Source organism: Puma concolor, chromosome A2 (genome assembly GCF_028749965.1).
Source record: "Puma concolor isolate L17-30 chromosome A2, mPumCon1.1.hap2, whole genome shotgun sequence".
NCBI classification, from domain to species: Eukaryota; Metazoa; Chordata; class Mammalia; order Carnivora; family Felidae; genus Puma; species Puma concolor.
In genome coordinates, this window is record NC_141668.1 from 49,975,826 (window position 1) to 49,994,187 (window position 18,362).

Genomic DNA, 18,362 nt, shown 5'->3' on the forward strand with positions numbered 1-18,362 from the left:
GATCTCTTAACTTAATTACATCTGCAGAGATTCTGTTTTCCTTTTTTTAATTTTTTTTTATAGATGAAATTTATTGTGAGATTCTTTTTTCCAAACAAGGTTACATTTATAGGTTCCTGGTAGACATATCTTGGGGTATGGGGATATCATTCAATCCACTATAAACGACTGGAAGCAAGAGAGAGCAGAGAATAAGGGTAGAGGAGAGGATACTGTGGTGTATATATCAGGATTTAGCTATTTGCTCACATGTCTATCATTCCCACTAGACCGAATTCTCAGTAGGGATGCTATCCCCTCAAAGAGTGGAAATTGGTTCTTCTAAAGCAAAAAACCGAAAAACAAACAAAAACCCCACAACAAACCACAACAACAAAAAACATATTCTTTATTATAAAGGCATAGATATAGTACACAAATATATACAGTACATCTGTGGTATTAAAATTTCATCAAGTAGGGGCATTTAGGGGGAAAATGTCTTAAAGTTCCCCTTGAGGGAATAATAATGAAAATCAGGTTAAGGAACACTGAAGTAGCCAGGACCTCCACAAAACCAAAGACTATCTCATAGTCATCCATGTGTAAGCAAAGTGCTCAGTAACTGTGAATTCATTAGTTTAATTGATGGATGAAGCTTCAGGGAGACCAATTTGGCCTAAGGAGGAGTTCTACAAACAGAGCTGATAGTGAACTGTACCTGCCCCCACAAGGTAGTAAGCACCCTGTCCTTGGAAGTATTCAAGCAGAGGCTAAATGAGGGTTTCCATTTGAAAAATGTCAGGACTAGTACAGAAATATTTGTTAAGCTTCATCAGCCCATGACACATGAATGTCACAATACCATGAATCCCGTTGGGTATTTGTTCAGCTGCTTTGGCTTTCAGACAAACCGAGTCCAATTATTTCAAGTCTGAATGTCTAGGACCATACGTAAGCCCTAACCATGACTTTAGACTTTCTACCAAGATGGAAAAACAACACCCTATTGAAACTGTTGCTTTCAACCTGCTTTCAGCTAGGACACCTAGCCCAGCGTCTGTGATTGTTTTGTTTTTGCTTCGGCTATTCTGTTTTGCGAAGATAGTACAAATTAAACGAATTAGCAAGGAGTGAGATTCTGAGATAAGGCACGCTATTACTTTCAATCTGTCATTGACTGTATTTCCCTTTTGGCTTAGCTGCAAAGCACCAGATGATTCAATGACACGAAGGAGAAAGGATCCCACTCCTAAAGCAAATTAACTGTGGGAAACAAAGGCAAGGCTCTGCCTCTAGCACTTGCTAAAGGCCTGGATTTTTTTAAAATGTAAGGCTTATATTTACGCAAGGGGATGGTTTAACCCTCCTCTCAATTATCCAGAAATTGGGTAAGCTAATTGATCAAAGAGTCGATAAATCTGAGTCACTTCGAGCAGCTGGTGTTTCACAGCCGATGTGTGGGATACCAAGGAAACCTTCAAAACAGGAAATATCAGACTCAACTCCAGAGAGTGGAGCTGTGGTGAATTTGTACTTTTCGGGTTTGCACAATGATTTGCAGATGTCTTCGGAAACCTGTGGCCAAGGGAGGGCGGCTTGGGCCACGCTTGCCCTTCACTGGACCTAACCTTCCAGGCACCGGGCAGGAGGGGCCCCTGGAGCTGCGTAGCCACTGCCCGAGCGGATGAACTGGGGGGAAAGGTGTTTCAAATTATTCCTTCCTTAAGCGAAAACAGCTCCACGAAGCCATCGGTTTAAAAACTACTTAAGCATCTGCTCTTACTGGCTTAGCTTTCTTCTCCGACCACAGCCACATGGGATGGCACAGCCAGAGTTGGGGAGTCTCCTCCTGCCTTAGCATGAGGTGAATTTATACCCCTCAGCCCTGTTACCCCCTTAAGATGCCAGGGGCATAAATTGTCTCATTAGGTGAGGAGAACTGCAGCTTGATCACTGACAGAGAGCTGTACCCTTTCATGGCTAAAAGCTAACACAAAATTTCTCACTCTGGGAAACTTCTTTCCAGTGGGGTCCAGACGCGGGGGGGGGGGGGGGGGTGCAGGGGGTGTTGGCTTTAAAATCTCACACACCATAATCCAGCAGTTTGATTTTTTAAAAAAAAGAAGAAGGGAGGAAGGGAAAGAAAGAAAGAAAGAAAGAAAGAAAGAAAGAAAGAAAGAAAGAAAGAAAGAAAGAAAGGGAAAGAAAGACAAAGTTTAAGAAAGAAAGTTAAACAAGTTGGCAGCTGGTCAAAAATATCACCATTCTGATTTTTATGAATGTTTAAAATTTGAATCTGGGTTTGTTTTCTGAGTGCAGGAGCCTTGGGCCCAGAGCCAGCCTGAGAGGCAACGGCCCCCATTCAGACTCTTCTCCCCAGTGTCTCCCCATTCTGTAGCTGCAAGGCCAGAGTAAGGGTGAACTCCCCGTAGACTAAGGCTTCTGGAAACACAATCACAAACTCAGCCTCCACTCCAGCCTCTGACCCATGAACAGCACAACTATATAACCATGTCTACACTGAAGAAGAGAGAATAATGCAGGAAAGGGGGACATAAATGATTTCAGCTAGTAAATTCAACAATTGTCATTGTTCTGTGATATGAGAATGGTTGCTGCCTGTCTGCAAGAAATCTTCCTGTATATTAACCCATATTAATCTATTAGAAGATTACTCACATAAGAAATGAATTCTTGGCTTTACAAAATGAACCACTAAGAGACTCCTCTGAATGGAGAGCTTCCCTGGTTACACTGATCCGAAATACCTCTCAGAAAGAAAGGATAGTGACAGTCACAGACAAAATTCAACTGACTTCACTAAGAAGGTATTTGCATATAGCTTTCCAGGAATGTCATCTGCCCCTTAAAGATGGATATGGTGGCAGCCAAGAGTCCCCTCAATACCCTAAACGATGTTTTTCAAGGTATAATTCATCACAGCTGAATTATACCTGGAACTTGTGAAAAACTCAAATTCCCAAGCCCCATCCTTAAACACGCAAGTCGAATCTCTGAAGGTGGCCTGGATCTGCACTTTTATTTATTTATTTATTTGTTTGTTTAACTTTATTTATTTTGAGAGAAAGAGAGCAAGAGAGGGGCAGAGGGAGAAGGAGAGAGAGAATCCTGAGCAGGCTCCAAGCTGCCAGCACAGGGCTAGATGCGGGGCTCAAACTGGTGAACTGAACTGTGAGATCATGACCTGAGCAAAAATCAAAAGTCAGATGCTTAACCAACTGAACCCCCCAGGCATCCCCTGGATCTGCACTTTTGAACACTCTCCCAAGTGATTAATGTTGATAGAGTTTGAGAACCACTTCCCCAAAGCAGAGCACCTGCCGGCAGTAAACAGTGATACATTTAGATGGACTGTCTCAACTCAGAAAAAAATCTGTGCAGACAGTAAGTGCTCAGCAAATCTGATTCTTACTATTACCTCCAAGCAGAGTGAGCATTCAAGAGCCTTTTGGCAAGGGCACCTGGCTGGCTCAGTCAGTGGAGAACGCAACCCTTGATCTCAGGGTCCTGAGTTTGAGCCCCGTGTTGGGCATTGAGATTACTTAGAAAAAAAGAAAAAGCAATTAAAAAAAAAAAAAAAAAAAAGAGGCTTTTGGCAGTTAGGGCATCTTAATGGAAAAGAAGAAAAGCCATGTAGAAACCTGACAACGCCTTAAAAATACACGGCACTTAGCCACTCATACACCTTGTTTGAAGGCTTTTCTCTTGCCAAAAATATTTGAAACTGTCTGAAAGTGAAGCCTGTACCTCACCAAAAATGACAATGCAGACACAGTCATAAACTTCTGTCTGTCTCAACTGTTCTGTGTTTTTTAGTTCCTTTCTTGCGGCCAACCATGGGTATGACATACAATGAAAATAAAGTTTATAAACTGACTTTTACTAAAAAGGGAGGCTGAAACCAAATGAGGACTTCAGGCTTAGACTGAATACAGTTACAGAAAGTTGCCACCCAAAAAAAGTGTTCTCATCCGTTCTTCAGAGTTCACTGAGCAAAGCAGACAGCTGAACTCTGGTTTGCAGGGAATCCTAGAAGCAAATAGGAGATAGGCCCACATGCTTGGGGGGTACTGCCATTATTTAAACAGTATGCTTCAAAACAGGAATGCTTATTTTTATTTTTTGATCTTTCAGCTAGTAATTTTGATGGATTATGAGAACAGAAGCTAAATGTAATAAGGGGTCTGAACAAAACCAGACTTGTTTTTTTGAAAAAGGAAATGGACTATGAAGTAACTCATTTATCCCCCAATCAAGCCTCTAAGAAGCCATCTTATCTACCACAAATCAAGCCTCATAAACAATTGCTAATATGTGGGTTAGCATTTTCTCTCTCAGAGGGAAGTGTAAAATTTATTACAGTGATGTTCTGAAAACCTTTTATTTACAGATGTTAAGAACTGGAAGAAAGTTTTGGCCAAGACTCTTGAGCAGGACGTGTGGCCACAGTAAATAGAAAAATGAAAAACAGGGGCACCTGGGTGGCTCAGTCAGCTAGGCATCTGACTTCGGCTCAGGTCATGATCTCACGGTCTGTGAGTTCGAGCCCCGCGTCGGGCTCTGTGCTGACAGCTCAGAGCCCAGAGCCTGCTTTGGATTTTGTGTCTCCCTCTCTTTCTGCCCCTCCCCCACTCACACTCTATCTCCCTCTCTCTCTCAAAAATAAACATTAAAACTAATTTTTTTTAATTAAAAAAAAAAAGAAAAACAAATTAAAAGCTCTCAAAGGGTTGGATTACAAAGGCAACAGAAATGCCAAACTGTGGGAGAAGTGGGGAAGATAGAGACAAAAGAGGAATACTGCTAATAAATGTCTTAATCAACACATATTACAGCAGCATCTAAATTATATACATAACAAATTTTAACTCAAATAACCAGTTTTTATCAGACACCTACCATGTGCCAGGAATACTGCTGACTTGTAGATGAGTATTGAGCTATATATTTAAGTGCCATTCCTTTTTATAAGATCCTATTGTATTTTCTTACAATGTATGAATCAGGCCATTAATTCACTCTAAGATACACGACAAAATGCAGAGTCACAGATTTGAAGCATTTCTTAGAACCAAAATTTATAACTCTTAGGTATGGTTAACACATACCAGGGAGAAATAAGCATCATTTACTTGGTTATGTCTACTCTGTCTTCCAGAATCAGAGTCAGATAAAGTCTACCAAATAAGACGTCTGTATGTTTATCCACCTCTACCTACCCAGCACATTCTTTAACTTGGGACTGCGTGTAGACTGCAAAGGGGCATGTGAGAAATGACTGAGCCCTAATTCTATAATAAGCATTACACACAACATAGGTATATAAGTATACTCATGTACAACAAACTTTAAAGTTTAATAAGACAAATATATTCAGAGCAGAGATACATGGTCTAGGGGAAAATCCATGAAGTCAGATATTCTGGCTGTCATGGTCATTGGTGTGTGTATCCATAGCATTCGCCATTGTGCCTGACCCAGGCTACATGCTCAGGGAACACCTGCTAGATGAACAAAGGAAAGAATGACTGACTGAATGAACGAATGAATGAATACCTACCAGAAAATTTTAAGTGGTTAATTTGGAACACTACTAGGGCTAGAAGCATGAATTCTCAATTGGCATGGGCTTGTGTGAATCAGTCGTGCTACAGCCAAGGAATAAGTCTGTGTGGCCAAGAGATTGGCTACATGTGGAGGGATTGAGCAAATAAATACACCAAGGATAATGGGAGCCAGGCTTCTCACTGTCGGAAGAAAGAACTACCAATATAGAAAGAGAATTGATTAGAATAAAGTGTGTAGTTGTTAGGTTGAAACTGTGGGTAGCAGTGTGAACCCAGTCGTTTTAGATAGATGGATACACAGACTTGTGTGTGTGTGTGTGTGTGTCCTCATTCTGTCTGCTGAGAAGTCCTAAAACAATGACACTCCAGTAACAATGAGCACATCCCGATCCCATATCTTGGTTACTAAATACCATACTCCACTAAAAGGAATCAAAGCTCCTTGAAGAAATGGCTGGTTCCAAAGAAAGTATAAAATGAGCCCAAAACATCTTTTTGTGCCAGAACATTCCAAAGTATTCAAAGAAAAACAGAGACAGCTCAAAAGGACACAAGAGCCAGCATGAAGGGACTCCTGATAGCTGAGTTGGGAACAATTTAATCACAAAATGAATTATGCTAGTACTTGGTTATAACACAATGAATAAAATAGGAACTCATGATTCCACAGTGGTATAAATAACAAGGGTGATATTTAAGCCAAAGTATGAACAATAAGCCACTGAATGAGAAGAATCATGACAACTACTGCAAGGATTCCTTGGCTGAGATGATGTTGGCATGTCTAAAGAACAGAGAAGGCTGGTGTGGCTGAAGCATGCAGAATGGGCACAGAGAGTCACAGAAGATAACTGGAGAAGCTGACTGGGTCCAGACCAGGTAGAGTTTACAACCATCACAGGAGGTTGGATTTTATTCCGTGTCATAGGAAGCCTTTGGAATGTTTTAAGCATGCTGTGATTCACATGTTTTAAACATTTCTCTGGCTGCTGTATAGAGGAAACATAATAGTACAAGAGTGTAAGCAAAGACATTAATGGGGAAGTTATTGCAGTTGCTCAGGCTAGAGAGGATAACAGACCATAGCAGAGTGTGGTGTTGGAGGTTGAAAAAGTGGGCAGATTAGGAATGTATTCTGAAGGAAGCACTGACAGATCTTGATGATAGACATAGAATGGTAAAGAGAAAATCAAAATAATGCCCAGTTTTTTGGCTTCAGCAGTTAAGTGGATGAGGGAGCTGCTTACTGAGAATGGATGATAGGGAGAGAAGCAGATTTTGGGGGTAAGGAAAATATCGACAGCTCTGTTCTAACAGCCATGATAAATCTGAACTTCCTACCAAACATCCATGTGATGATGCAGATAAACAGTTGCCTACAGAAAATCTGAAGCTCCAAGTAAAGGTCAGAGCTAGAGACACAGATTTGGGAGTCATTGGTGTGTAGGTTATATTGAAGACCATAAAGTTAGATGAGATCACCCATGGGAAAAAATACTGCTTGAGATTAGGAAAGAGCTTAGGGATGTTCTCCAGAAACCCCTAGCATTTAGAGATCTAGCAGGGAGGAGGAGCCAGCAAAGGAGACAGCTAGTGAGGTAGGAGCAAGACATGTGGCATCATGAAAGTCGAGATTTATTTTTTCTAAAGGACTGCAAACATGAACGAGTGTCATATAATATGAGACCACCGAGTTTGGTAACATGGAGGAAATGGCGCCCTTGACAGGCGCAGTCTCAACAGCAGTGAGGACAGAAATCCCACCAGAATGAGTTAATTAATCCAACCAGCGAATGTGAAACAAGGAAGTGTAGGCAAGTCTTTCAGTTCTGCTATAAAGGGGAGTAGAAGAATGGAGTGGAAGCTGGAAGGGTAAGTAGAATCAAGGAAGGTTTGGCTTTTTTTTTTTTTTTTGTCTGTTAGGAAAGAGATATTGGGGCCCATCTTTTGCTCTAGATACGTATCCTCTAGACAGAGTAGGGACATTTGTGAAGCAGTGATGCAGGAGAGGAGATAGCTGCAAGAGTTAATGAGCTGAAAAATAAGGAGACAGATACAGGGTACAAATAAGTCTTTTGATAGGTTGAAAGCAAGGACAACTTATTATAAGGAGGGAAGGAAAGGAACACGGTAGCAGAAGGAGATTAACTGATGCAAAAACAGTTGGCTGCTTCTATTTTCCTAATGAAGACTGAGACAGGGTCACAACAGGGTCACAAGACAAGAGCAGGGAGGGGGTGAGGAGAAGGTCCAGCACAGCAATTCTGAGGAGCAGAAAAGTGAAGGAAATATGATTGCTGCTATGTTGAACGTCCACTTGAGATGTGAGACCAAGAGTTCAAAGCGAGAACAGTCAGCACACATGTTTTTCTCCAGCCAAGTGCCAGCACGAGTAGGTAGTTACAGTTTTAACCAGGACTGGGGCTCGGCCAGCCAAGTCCAGTGGGGGCGAGTGTACGAGAATTCAGAATTAAAGGACAATTAACGATGTCCGCAATGATGAAATGCAGCAGTTAAACCAGAGATGGAGGGAAATAAGGGCATGGGAGAAGATGACTGCAAGTGATGGTCAATGATTTGGAGACCTCAATAAGGTCAACAAACTTCCAGTAAGTGGTAGAATACATGAGCTAAAGGGTGGACGGAGGGGGTCAAGAATGCGTCCCGGAGGAGGACAGCCAAAGAAGCAAAAGAACAGATCATGGGAGGTGAGGGGTTGAAGAACCATGAGACCAACTTTAGTTAGAAGATAAATTCATTTTGAAATTTGATAATATTTCAGTTTGCTGAATGGACCCTCTTTTTCCAAGTTTCCCCACTCCTTCCAAAGTCTAAAATGAATAACAAAAAAAGAATGAGACATAGGCAAATTATCAGAAAAAAATTTAGTGCTATTAAGTAAGTAGTCCTGAATTTTTTTAATCTGTTAATTTTGTTTTACCCAGTAACCCAGAGTTTCCCTACAGAACCCTTTTCTCGAGCATCATACGTTGGAAAATGCTGATCTACGGCTTTTGGTTAGGAAAGCACAAAGATCTCTGCAGAAATTATTTTATATCCTTTGAATTGACCAGTTGGTTGAAACAGACCTGCTATTTTTTTTCCCCTGAATTTCACAAAGAGTTAGAATGATTTACCCAGTTTGTGTTGGCCTCACCAAAATAGAGAACAAAATCTAGTTTCTACATCTGAAACCAAAGAATCACTCGATAATCAAAATAGGGTTTCCACTGACTGCTAAGGAACGTCATATCTATTCAGCGATTTTCAGGGCCGGCTTCACAGACGTGTGACACAAGGGCCCGGAAAGGGACCCACACTTGGGGCTTTAATGCTCTGTGATCGGTGTTTTGAAAATTCTCAATAATTTTCTCTTTGAACGTGTTTTTGTAAGTCAAGTCTAATTAAACAACGAAACATCACCAGGGTTTGGAGCCTCTGTTCGTGTTCAGTCCCTCCTCCCACCACCTCCATGCCTCCCCAGAAACTGCCCCCACCATCCTGCTCCTCCACCCCTACCCAGTGATCTCTGCTAACCCCCGCCCCCAGAAGGAAGCTAGATACAAACACAGGGAGAGTGAAAGCCAGAGGAGCACTTAGAGTGCACTGAGTTACAGGGAGGATGCCCAAACATTCGTGAGGGTTTACGCTGACCACTGGCCTTCCCTGTGTCTGAAGGTGTGTTGTTAGATAGCAAACAGAGAACACCACAGTTGGTTGAGAGACAGAAAGACCACAAAAGAAAGAAAAAAGCTTTATTCCTGATTTTTGGACAAAAGGACCTGTAATTTCGTTTTGTATCGTGCCTGCAAATGGTGAGTAACGAGCCCTGGCCATTTATTATGGATGATGATGGTGACGATGATAGCAAACAGGGGGAGGAAATGGATAAGAAAAAAGAGAAGGAAGACCAAAAAGAATGCTTTTATCCAAAAGCTCATACTTTCATAGCACTTACTAAGTTCGTGCAGTGTTTCAAGCGCTTCATACATTTTAACTTATTTAATCCTCTCAGCAATCCTTTGAGATAAGTACTCTGATGGCTCCATTTTACAGCTGAAGAGAGAGCTGCGCCCAGAGAGGTTAAGTAACTGGCCTGGGGTCGCCCAGGTGGTAAACGGCAGTGCCACGATTCAAACTCGGGTCGTCTCCCTCCAGAGTCTATAACTTGCCACAACTTTCCCATTTCCCCCGCTCTGGATCATACTTCAATGATACACACTGGCACCTGCCTCTACTAATTTTGAAGGATGTTATTTTTATAAAGAACCTCCAGAATATAAATTCAGTTTACTGATATTTGCCCTCCTGCTCATAAAACTTTCTTTATTGCTTAATTTAAGGACGGTCTTCTGCTTTAGTAACCCACCCCCAATGGAAGCGTTGATTAATCTTGACTTGGTAGTGGGAAGTGAGAGTTCTGATGTTTCAAATGTTATCTTTGCTTAAGTAGACAACGAGCATAGGCAGGCATAATGTATTCGCTCACCAATAATTATGTCGGCTGAGGATATGGGCCTGCACTTGGCCTGAAACCTTAATATAGAACATTCTTCATTGTATTTCCTGAACGCTGGAACTAGGTATTTATGCGAGACATAGTCTTTATGCAAAACAGGCCATTAGGACTCAGGCGGGACCCAGAGCTGTAACACTGCAGAGCGGAAAGGAAGGCTGACAAGGAAGCCTGGGGAGCTAGACTCCTACGTGGCCAATGTTCCTGCATAAGTTTCATTCCAAACTTCTGGCTTTTATCTCTACAATCACCAGCTTCCCTGGACAGGATCCTCTGTGTTCAAGTCCCTGGATTCCCCGTTAGGGAATTTTACCCTCTTTGAGAAGAGAATCATTTCCTTATTATTCATCTATACCCTTTATAATCTAGGCTGGAGACGTGGGGTTGGTGTTACACTGAGATTACATTCAAGAAAGAAAGCCAGTTTGCAGTAAGAAGATCTAGAAAGGGGAATTATTTCCATGAGAATAAATATTAAAAAGTGAAGCTACTTTGCCAGACCCCTGCCACCCAACAACTGTTATCAATTAACGCCGTCTCTGAACACATGGGATAACACTCGAAACAGACTGTGTAAGTAAGTGAAGAAGCAAACACCAGAGGTGATCATTTCTACCTTTATGGTGCTAATCCTGCATTTGACGGGGAAATGATGAGCCCCCCCTGAGTAAGGTGGCTTGCGCAATAGTGAAGGGTGCGGTGAGACGGAGGATTCAACTATACCCGTCTGCATCAACTCAAAACGTACACCCAGGGGGCGCCTGGCTGGCTCAGTCGGTGGAGAATGTGACTCCTGCTCTCGGGGTTGTGAGTTCGAGCCCCACACTGGGTGTAGAGATGACTTAGAACAAAATCTTTTTTAAAAAACATACACCCAGGAGCCCACATGTAGACTGAGCACTAGAAGTGGCGTTTTCAGGAAGACCAGAAGGTCCAGCTTCCTCCTTATCCTTTGTTCAGAGAATGATAAAGAAAATGCTACTCACCTTCCATTAGGAATCTTGAGAATCACAGAATGAACACACTTTCACTCCTTTACCCAATACTGTCCTACAACTTACCAACACTGAGGGCTGAAAATACTCCAAGTTATGGGTAAAGGTATCCTGTGTAAATGAGTGGCATAAGTAAAGAGTAAATGAGGCATGCAGGGATGATATGTAAGACACACAGCCTTTTCTGGCCTCACCAATGGGTTGTTCAGTTGTCTTTTGACCCACAGGCCTTCTATATGGACCAGGCAACACAGAAGACCTAATAACGGAGGCCATTTTCTTCCTCTTCCTCCCCTCAGGTCTTACCCTATGGCTCCTTGCCCTTCCCAAGCTAGAGCCCCCCTGGAAGTATGCTCCAGCCCCTGGCAAAGAAACTAGAAAAGAGGGCAGGAACGAACTCACGTGCCCATCCACCAACCGAATTAGCACATTTTACATATAGAATAAGCTAGCTTCCTTCAGTTTAAATTGGTTGAAATGCCACAGATAAGAATGTCAGTCCAGATTTGGAATCTCTTGAATAATGATGTTTGGGAGGACTCTTTCGACACCTTCCATTTTTCTTCCCCACATAATCATTTCAAGGTATTATATTATCAATCTGCAAAAGCCTAAGCAATTAGATTTTCATGAACCATGGAATGTTTTCCTCTCCAGTATAGCAGCTTAGAACTTAGAATGGTATCATGTGCCTCTTCTAAGAATTCAGTATTTAACTCTGTACAATTAAATGCAGGGCATTTTTGGCACAATCCCTGGACCAGGAACTGGTCCTGCCTCTCCGTCTTTCCCAGCCTGAACCTGCCCCTTAGGTCAAGCCACGTCTTCTTCCAAGCAAGTCTGAGAAGGAGGCATTGTGGGGGGGGAAATGAGGCCCTATGGAAAGCGAATCAGGTTGAAAATATTTATATTGTTAATTATACATTTTTTTGAAAAAAAAAATACTACTACACTTTCAATTTAACCCACTAATCGCTCAAGGTGTGCAGTAAATCTATTTGGAAACTTAGAAGAGAATTCCACATACTCTTACAAACAGCACCTATTCATTTCTGCAACACACTTTTTTACTGGAAGGGATATTTCCAGAACATCTGCATCTTGTTTGCTAAAGCATCATTATTGCCACCTGCTCTTGAAACCAACAACTGCAGATTGGCTATATCAATAATACAACATTCATGTATCGTATTGAATCCCTCTGTGGTGATCTCAACTGAGGGAAGGAGCTTAGTATCAGAGAATTTACAAAAAAGAAACACAGGCTGTGGTAAATTGGAACCATTCCAAACTCTAAAAAAAAAAATCCTAGGGATAAATACTAGGAATGTCTGGCAGGTTTTGAAACTAGATAACTTCATTTATCTGGAAACAGTTGTCTAGAAATATTACGAATTTATTAGAAAATGCCACTGTTGCGGCATAACGGGCAAATTCCAGAAATGTATCTGAAACTTCTAGAAACTGGCTTACAGAGTCGTAAGTAGATTCTGGTTCCAACCTTCCTCTGCTAATGGTTGACTTTGCCTTGTCATTGGAGACCAGTGTTTCAAATGCTGAATGACCGTTCATCCTGTGTGTTTGTTCGGTCCATTCTGTGGTGACCCCACGTGGGACTCAAGAAATATGAGACCCAGTCCTCCTCACGGTACTTAAAACTGAAGAGATTAGTGTGACACATATGGAACAATAATCTAAAACATACTGTACATTATTAATAAACACATATTGAAGACTTACCAATGTGCAATGCACCATGCAAAATACTTAACACACATCACCTAGTGTAATCCTTGCAATAAGACAATGAAAGAGGATACTGAAGTAGATTGTGAAGCAGGCCTTCAAACCATGTGTGTCTGAAAAAGCACAGAGCTGTTGCTTTTATTTTTTCTTTAAGTTTTATTTATTTTTGAGAGAGAGAGAGAGAGAGAGAGAGAGAGGGAGAGAGAGAGAGATGGGACAGAGAGAAGGGGGGATGGAGGATCCGAAGCAGGCTCTGCACAGAGAGCAGTGAGCCCGATGCAGGCCTCGAACTCATGAGCCATGAGATCGTGACCTGAGCCAAAGTCAGACACTCAACCAACTGAGCCACCCGGGCACCCCAAAGCTGTTGCTTTAGCGGTGCTCTCCTGCCTTCAAATGCACAGAGCACAGCATCAGCTATTGGCGCTCAGGGATTCAGAGATGCAGGAAGTCAAAGGTCTTGAGAAGATGCCTCTTCCCCTTGCCCACCAAAGTGACTGGAAGTTTTGGGTTTTGAAAATTTGAAGTTTATGGGATGTCCCAGGTGGAATAAGAGAGGAATCAGCTGTTTGCTCTTTGGCACATAGGAAACAACAGCCACAAGTCCACCTCTGATTCGAAGGCTGTCGTGGCCGTGCCGACTCTAGTCTCACGTTGGTGGGGATTTCTCCACGTCACACTCTCACAGGGCAAGGTGAACCCTGTACACAGCATTTCTCAACCTCTTCCCAGGGGATGCCAGTTTAGCGCCGTGAGACAGGGAGAAAATGAAGCAGAGCCACAGGCAACAGAAAGCAGATAATCGTCAGAAAAATACTGTCAGGGGAAGAGATGGAATGGATCTTCTAAGACGCCGGCTCTCGTTTTGTTCCCGGCAGATACCTACGTGGATGTCCTTCCCTTAAGTATGCCAGCCTCTTAAATCATGACTTATCTTCAGAAGAAAAAGTTGGCATTTTGTCATATCGATCGTTGGCGTAACTGGGGGCCAGCTCTTTTAACAACTTGGCAAGGCAAGTATTATTATCCCCATTTTACGGATCAGGATATTGAGGCTGGGAGAAGCCCCAGGCGCCCAGCTGCCTTCTACCACATGCATCCTACACTGTGAATCAACAAGCGATTCTGAAGTATTTTTAAATGTTACCATAGCACCAGCTGTTGAAGCCACTGCGCCATACCAAGCAGCAGAAATGTCTGCTATAAAACAGTAAGTAGCTCTGCCGGTTACATACTAAGAAAGATGAAATACCCCATTTGAGTAAATCTCAAACCACATCCTGGGGACTTCCCAGGCCTTGTCGCCAAACTACAGCCAGCCTGGTGGCAGCAGTGACTCAAGACGCCCAGTGCACACAGACACATGTCAGGCTCTGTGTGTTTCTAGAGCATTCATCGACTCCTGACAAAAACAATACCTAACTCCGGAGCTCCCGATTCTGATTTTTCTCTTTTTTTTTTTTTTTTTTTTTTCCCGCTCTTTTTAGATCCAAAGCTAAATGATAAACTATTTATTACTGACACAACCTTTCCCACCACCCCCCACCCCCCGCTGCCCAGCAGTCTCCCAGGAGATCCTCTGGCTCAGGTTTTCCCAGGCGTTGTCAGGCGTATCTGTGGCTCCAATAACTCCCATGTTTGTCTGCAACCGCTCCAGGCAGATGTCTGAAAATCACCCACTGACAGATTTACGTTCGTCAATCTCTGAAACACCCTCCGCCCCCACCCCCAAATCCTACCATACGTGTGGGTGAAAGTACTTGGAGGCCAAGTGCACCGGGTCCTCTCAAGTACATGCAAAGCTCAGACACGGAATTGCAATGGCATCCCGCCTGCCTGCCCTCCCCCTCCACTGCATTTCCTTATAAACCCTGGGCTCCTCAGCAACGCACGTTTCCCTGGCCTGCTTTCTTCCCAAGATCTGGAAAGACGCGGGCCTCCAGGCTTTTGAAACAAGATTAAAAGGTCTCTTTTACAGCTCTTGCGGAAAAACTCCACAGAGGAAACGTGGTTGGCAGGTAGAAAAACCGGGACCTGTCTCCTTGAAAATCACAGCTGTGTTATCTTTTTCCTCCACTGATCGCTTCCAGATTATCACTCGGGGCAGCCAGCCAATTAGCCAGTCCTCCGTGTCACAGAACCCGACTCCGGCAACAGCTCATTTCTCCACTGAAGGGAACGCGTTTGAAGATGTGTAGCCGGGCGGGCCAAGCGCGGAGCCTGGGGAAGGAAACTTGTGAGTGCGCCCTCGCCACGGCAAGTCGGCACACGAAGGGGATCGGGAGCCGGTGCAGGCAGGAAGTTTACCAAAGCCCGAGGAGGAGGCCAAACACAAAAGATTCCTTTCTGAGAGGAAAGAGGATTGAAACTGCAGGGAGACAAAATAGAAACACAGTCCGTGGGAACCGTGCAATGATGAAATCTGCTGCTGGTGGAGAACAGAACCCTTTATTCCGTGTCTCCTGCCTGCCTTTGTGAACAAGTTCTCTGCAGAGCCTGCTGGAAGCATCTTCCTCAGGATTCTTCTGGCACCTGGCCATTGCTCAGGTCTGACCTCGGGGAGCGATTCACACAAGGCAGCCACCTCTGCTTTGGATACCTGGGGTATCCAAATCTCCAGAAAGACTGGTCAGACCAAGACCCTGGCTGCTCCAAAGTCTGTTCCTTGAAGTTCTTTTACCTGGCAGCGCAGTAGGAAAGAGGCTTATGGGAGAAAGATTTGGGCCAGATTCCCTGCTCGTGGTGACAGTGCAAACAAATCGTGCATCCAGGAAGTCACTGTTTGGGCAAGAATCATCAGGATACTGACTTACACATATACCCATACCTACAACGGGCGGGACCACACTAAGCACCAAGGGCAAAGTCTCTCCTACTGATTTTTAAAGGTCTCTGATCAGCAGTTCTCAAACTGCCCTGAGGGGTACCAATGTCTCACAAGGTGTTAATAGTCTTGTTATGAAACTAAGTTCCTATCACTGGAATAAGCTTAGAAAATGCTTCCTGAAACAAAGCTGAACAAGATTCATTACTGTTGGGCTCTTCCCAGCCCTTAGCAAGATTTGCCAAATGTACTGACCATAGAGCCCTTTTAACACGATGCACTTCTTAAGATCTAATTGGACACCAGTGATGCGGGACACATAGTTTGGGAAGAACCGCTACCACTCTCTATCAAGAGATGATGGGGACCCGGGGCAATATCCCTCGTCAGGAACGGACCTTCTGGCTTTCTTTTCCCTGGGGTAGGGGTGCCACTACTCACTGACCCTTACCCCAAAATGTATGAACTCTTAGGGAGGCATTTGTTGGGCGCCAGCCTGAGTATGACGAGTGTGCCATAAATAACATCCTATTATATCTCACGACAATCAGTGGGGTGGGTATTGCTCTCCCGTTTTTGATGGGCAGTGAAAATCAGAGATGTCAAGGTCACAAAGGAGTGGTGCTTTAAAGCTCCCTACCTAGGGGTGCGTTAAATGGGTGATGGGTACTAAGGAGGGCACTTGTGATGAGCACTGGGTGCTGTGTGTAAGTGATGAATCACTACATTCTATACCTGAAACCAACATTACACTGTATGCGAACCAACTGGAACTTAAGTAAAAACTTGAAAAAGAAAAAAAGCTCCAGACCTAGAAGGACCAAGAGTCGCATCCTACAGTCAACAGTAAGAAATCAACCTTCTTAGCTTAGGCAAAGTGTGAAGGAAGCTGGGTAAGGAGGACAGCACCATCTCGAAGGGAAAAACATCCAGTTGCCTAATACATCTCCATCTTTTGAATGCAAAAGAGCACTGTAGTCTCACCTTACTATGTTTTTCCTAAAATATGTCTGACTTAATAAAGCTGTTGTACATCTAATTATTAATTAGGATTTTTTCACCAAATATGCACAAAACAACATGTGTGATCTTTCCTCATAAAGCTCTAAGATCAGCAGGATAGCCTCTCTTCAAAGGCAGCAAATATCTGCTCTTTCCTTGGAAACGTCAATAAATATATTTTCTTAAAAAGCTTCAGCTAGGGCTGAAGCTCCACTAAAAAATCAGCCCCTAATAATTCTTTTCTGAAACATTCTGCAAACTTTTATGGGGGTTGCTTTGGCAGAGCCAGTATTTTTTCAGTGGTGTCAAGGTTTTGTGCTTACCTATTCCTATTAAAATTATATATTTTTGCAGTTCCCAATAAAACTCATTGTATGGTATGCTAGAATAAATCTCGAAATCTCCCTGAAGTGCTAGAAACTTTCAGATATATGTCTATTAAGTTTTTATTTCTTGAGCAAGTTGCATGTGTGCCAAAATATGCATTTCATTGCTAGAACGGTCCTAAGTCCACAAAGCTGTGGTAGAACCACAGAGGAGCACCGAGTTGTCCGTCACTAAAAATCCATATCCATCAGGTTGGAAGTGGCCATGTCGGCCTGCCAAAGGAATTCCTGAGATGGCCACTCACCTGGGTATCTCCCACTCTTCAAACACGCCGGGCACTCAAAATAGATTTGTCCAACCTGAGTTGTTATCCCGGCAACAGAAGATCAAAATTTTTTCCCCTTAGCATGGTTTAAGGTTTTTACCATATGTCCAGAGGACCGGCACAGTCAGGTTTTTACCCTCAGAAGCGTGAGTCACAAGCCAAAGCTAATAAAAGTACTTTTTGTTAAGGCAAGGATGAATAATGTTTAACTCTACCGTCAAAGAGGCAAGACAAAGAGCCTATGGGTAGAAGGGGTAGGAAGACAGATTTCAGATTAACACCAGAAAGATCTTTCCCACAGATGGTGTCAGTGTTGCACACTCCGGAAGATGGCTGAACACGCTCGCGAGGCAGGAAGTTCTGTTTCTGGAGGTAGCCAAGCATTGTCCAGATCAGTGGTTCTCCAGGTGGGGTCCCCACACCAGTAGCATCACCATCACCTGGGTACTTGCTGGAAATGAAAATTCTCAGGCCCCACCGCAGAGCCACATATTCAGAAACGCCAGGGCTAAGATTCAACAGTCTGGGTTTTAACAAGCCCTCCAGGGGATTTTGATGCCTGCTAAAACTGGAGAAACACTGGCTAACACACCGCTTGGCAAGGATCACGCAAAGAAGATTCAACCAACAGATGAGTAATTGGACTGGATGACCAGTCAACCCTGGAGTTCTGGTAGTCTAATAAGGTTCTTTGGCCTGAATTATTTCCTTTTTGGAAATAAGGAATCAATGGCCTATCAACACTTACTTAGGCTTCACCCCTGGGCAACACTCTGAATTATGTAAAGAAACCAAAATAAATTATCACAACTGTTGTAAATCCTGACACTCAAATCTCCTGAAGAGCTTGAAAAAATAATACCAATACCTGGCCACCCAGAGTCTCTGGAGATGGGGTCCTAGGCCTACTTTTTACCAGGTGCTTTCACATCAAGCATCTCTCTTAGTCTCCACAATAATCCTATCTTCACAACAATCTTATGAGATGGGTATTAACTGCCATCCCCAGTTTTACACATGGAACCTGAGGCTTACAGTGGTTGAGTGACTGACTCAT